This window comes from Phalaenopsis equestris, unplaced genomic scaffold (genome assembly GCF_001263595.1).
Source record: "Phalaenopsis equestris unplaced genomic scaffold, ASM126359v1 Scaffold000931, whole genome shotgun sequence".
Lineage (NCBI taxonomy): Eukaryota > Viridiplantae > Streptophyta > Magnoliopsida > Asparagales > Orchidaceae > Phalaenopsis > Phalaenopsis equestris.
The window spans coordinates 299852-304926 of NW_018165370.1; positions in this window are offsets into that span (position 1 = coordinate 299852).

Consider the following 5075-nt stretch of genomic DNA (forward strand, 5'->3'; position numbering starts at 1 on the left):
TGTTACTGGCTATTGTGTATGGCATTGTGTATGCCTTAGGGAAATTTAGATCTTATTTAATGGGGACTAAATGTGTTGTGCACACTGATCACTCTACTATTAAATATCTGATGCAAAAGAAGATGTCAAACTAAGGTTAATTAGATGAATACTTTTGATGCAATAATTTGATTTTGTGGTTATTGATAGAGAAAGAACTGATAATCAAATTGCTGATCATTTGTTGAGATTAGAATATCATGAATTATCTGACACCAACAATGAGATTACGGACAGTTTTCCTGATGAACAAATCTATAATATTAATGAGTGGAAAATACCATGGTATGCTGACATTGTTAATTATGTTATAAGTGATATTTTTCCACCTATGCTGACATTGTAACATCAAAAAAAATTCATTCATGATGCAAAAGCATATTATTGGGATGAGCCTTACTTATATAATTAATGTAAGGATCTTATTATGAGAAGATGTGTACCTTATGAAGAAATTGAACTAATTATTCAGAAATGTCATGATTCTGAATTTGGAGGACATTTGGGAACTGATAAAACTGCTTATAAAATTTCACAAGCTGGATTCTATTGGCCTACTCTCTTTAGAGATGTTTATAGATACGTAAATACTTGTGATCAATGTTAACGAGTAGGCAATATATCTAGAATAAATAAAATGCCTCTAAATTTCATGTTAGAAGTTGAGATCTTTGATGTTTGGGATTGGATTTCATGGGACCATTTATTCCTTCATCTAGGAACTTATACATATTAGTTGCAGTAGACTACGTTTTAAAGTGGATTGAAGGAAAAGCATTACCTCATTGTGACGCTAAAAGTGTTTCAATATTTTTAATGAAAAACATTCTAACGAGAAACGGAATACCGAGAGTGATTATCACTGATGGAGGATCCCATTTCAGGAATAAATACATTCAGAGATTGGTAGAAAAGTGTAATGTTATTCATAGAATCTCTACTCTTATCACCCTCAGACAATTGGGTTAGTTGAAGTTTCTAATAGAGAGATTAAACAAATACTGGAGAAGACTGTAAACCCTAGTAGAGTAGATTAGTCTACTAGACTGGATATTGCATTATGGGCTTATAAGACTGCTTATAAAACTCCTATTGGAATGACTCCTTACAGGCTGATTTTTGGAAAGACTTGTCACTTACCAGTAGAATTAGAGCATAAAGCAAATTGGGCAATTGAAGAATTTAATTATAATTTGAAAGATTCTGGTGAGAAGAGATTGTTACAAATGAATGAAATAGAAGAATTAAGAAATGAATCTTATGATAACGACAAAATTTATAAGGAGAAACTAAAGTTATGGCATGGTTGGAAGATTAACCAAAAGGACTTTGAACCAGGACAAGAAGTTTTGCTTTACAATACAAGGCTGAAGTTATTTCCTGGGAAATTGAAGTCTCGTTGGTTAGGACCCTTTACTGTGACTCGAGTTTATACTTACGGAGCTGTTGAAATTCAAGATCAAAAGACTGGGAATAGATTTATAGTAAATTAACATAGATTAAAGCCATATTTTAAGGGTAAAAGACCAAATTTTAAAGAGGTTTTAATGGTTAGTCAACCTGAATAATATCTGAATAGGTCGGGCTGATGACGTTAAACCAAGTGCTTTATGGGAGGCAACCCATAGTTATCTTTATTTTTTTTTATTTTAGTGTTTTTGTTTGAAATTATTGTTAGTTTGTGGTAGTAATGAACTCTACTACTCGTATTTACCCTTGAATCATCATAAAAATTAATTCCATAGAGAAAATTGGAATGCATTCGGACCACAGCAAAACTGTGAAACTTTTTGCCTTGGGCACTGACGGCGGGCTCGAAGCCGCAGATGACGGGTTTTTCTTAAGAGTCTAGACAATTAATTCTCAAGGCTTGCCAACGTCGCCATCGACGCCGCCGCCAACGAGAACGGCGAGATGACGATTTTCAAAATTTGAAATGTCATTTGTTGGCAGTTTTAGGAGAGATTTAATCCCTATAAACTTCCAAACTCGGTTCTTAAATTCATATTTCCCAAAAATGAATTGAAACTCCACAAAATTACTCCACAAAATTTATCCTCCCTTTGGCTTCTAATTCCATTGAAAATCCTAGATTTTGAGTGTTCAACCGGAAAAAAATTATTAGTTTTGAGGCACAACGAATCTTCAACAAAGTGCTGACAAAGAGGAGATTAATCAAAGAATGAGGATTTGTGAATCGAGGATTGAACAATACTTTGACGATAATTGAAGAGATGATTGTGCGACGACAATGGGAAGTATTGTGCTACATTTCTACCACCTTAGTCGTTCCTGTGGTAAAGGAGTTTTATGCTAATTTGCATAGAATCAACCAGGGAGTCGTCTATGTGTGAGGCAGATGGATAAATTTTACTCTTGTCCGGATTAATGAGTTATATAGGATTGATAATGTTCCAGTCTGTCATTATTCCATCTTTGTCCCAACAAGAAATTTGATGAATGAGATCTACTAATTTTTGATGTACGAGACTGAAGACTGGGAAATGAAAGAAAATGGGTATGTTAGTTTCTCTGCTACACTTCTAAAACCCATTTAAAAATACTGGCACTTCTTCATTTCTACAAAACTACTACCGACAATGAGGATCAATAAGGTTATTAAATAAAGTGTTATTCTCAATTACTGTATTCAAATAGGATTGCCAATTGATATTGGATCGTAATTCTGAAGTCTGTTTTGGGCCCGATCGTTCATGGATCAACTTATGGGCGTGGACATCCTTCAACAATCTTCTTACTCTGCAGCTTCTTACTCTGCAGTCAGTCAGTTCCAAGTATCTTATGAGAATTGGGAAAAGATACTTCTACCTTGGAAGCCTTTGGACCCAACCCAGAAGTTCCAAACCACTGAAGATGAGAATGATATGACTATTATTACGGAGCAATCGTCTCAGAATGAATTCACTTCCTATTCAGCCTTATTCAGCCTCTAGTTCCAGACAAGACACTAGTGATCCTGCATAGAATCAGGAAACTGGAGAAAGAGGTAAAAATGTTATGAATGCAAATAACAATATCTCTGATTTTTTTGATCATCTAGACTGATCATCTAGATTTGATCATCTAGACTAGAGGATGAAAGAGCATTTTGATCACTCTGGACATATCGAAGAAAGTTTGATATGATTGCAGAGAAAGACTTCTATAACCTTTTCGTTCATGTTCAATTGTTGGGCAATATCAGAAGAGAAACAAGCACTGAATCAGAGGAGAAGTAGATTTACTTTACTACCTATATATCTATGTGTTTGATTTGATTTGAACTTATGTGTTTTCTTTACTTTCAAATTTTGCTTTTAGATCTCAATATAGTTGAGATTGAGCATAAAATGTTTATTTTCAGCATTTAGAGTGTTGTGGCTTGGATTGCGACCCTGAACTGATGTATTAAGGTTGAGAAAATACCAAACATATGTGTGTCGTTTAATGTGTATTGGGAACCTTCAATTTTATATATAATTATAATGTTTTGTATTGTGAATGTTTATTTGTGTTAGTACATCACTTAATCACTTAAATTTATGTCTAGAATTTTATGTCTAGAATAATTGAACATAATTGAACGAATGTCGACGAGGCTTGAAAATGATCGAAACCGCAAAAATATGGAATTGAACTAATTTTAAAATTCTTGCCGACGGTGGACTTTTCCCGAGACTTAGGCTATTTAATTCAATAGAGCTCGTCAATGGCGTTGACGACCCCGCCGATGGTGAGATACCGAAAAAATACTTTTAACCGTGATTTTGACCAGTCAAAGTCTTTCATTAAAATACCACCGAGAATTCCTTCAAAAAATATTTAAGAGAATAGGAAAATTTTGATCTAGGGCTTGAAGATCTTGGATCTGTGGCGATTTCAAAGCATTTAGACACCAAATTTTATCATCTCTTGCTAAGAGCTTCACTCCAAACTAAAAATATTTTTTTTTTCACCTTGAATATATTCCACATTGAAGAGATCTAAAAAAAATTGAGAATGTGGAGAAAATATTTGGAAGAAATTCATGGAACTTAGTTTTTAACTCTTAGAGTCACTCTTGGAAGCCATTATTTGAGTATTTGAAGTGTATTTCAGAATTTTTTTTTTATAGTTTTGATTAGATTGAATTTGCTCTGCCACAAAAGAGGTGACTTGAGTTTGACGAGTCTCACTTAATCAATGTGAAGGCTCAGTCGAGTTTTACTTCAATATTTCAAGGGATAAAATGTATACAACATCGTGTTTTTGAGAGTCCGGGAGGAGAAGTCGAACAAGTTATTATTGAGTGGAAGTGGGAAAATTTATGTTATACCACCAACAAGGCTATTGTGAATGTTGTAAAGAATTATATGCCAATGCGTTCTATTCTGAGGATGGAACCGTTCGAGTAAGAGGGTTTTCTGTTAAGTATAGTGTTGCTCGCATTAACTCATTTATGAAGTCCAAGACTCCTATATCTGAAATTACGAAACCTTCAGCACAATGGAAGGCCGGCTGAACGATGTCATTAACTCTCTCACTGATGGGAAAGGGACATGGAAGAAAAAGCAGCGAGAACGAGTAAATTTTTCTGCTTCCATGTTGAATGCCACATCTAAAGCGTGGCACTGTTTTATTTCCTCTACTCTGTTACCTACCTATCACCATAGTGAGGTAACAAGATATAGAGCTATTTTGAATTTCTATATTCAGAACAATTGTACTATAAATGTGGGGAGAATTATTTATAAGAATATTTTGACCACGACAAGGAGTGAATCAAGTGGAGGTTTGGGACATCCTGGCCTCATTTATGCACTTTGCCAACTTTCTAGAGTTAAAGCTGGAGATGATGAAGAATGAGTTTACCCTATGAAACCCATTAGTAAAGCTAATTTAAAGACGTATAAATCCCATAAAGGATGAAGATCTGGGAGTAGGAGTAAAGAGCCTTCTACTAGTAGAGATATCCCCTTTACTAGTTATGAACTTCCTTCCTCTAGTTCTCCTACCCTTCAAGATTTAATAAATGAGTTAACAAATGAGTTAACCTT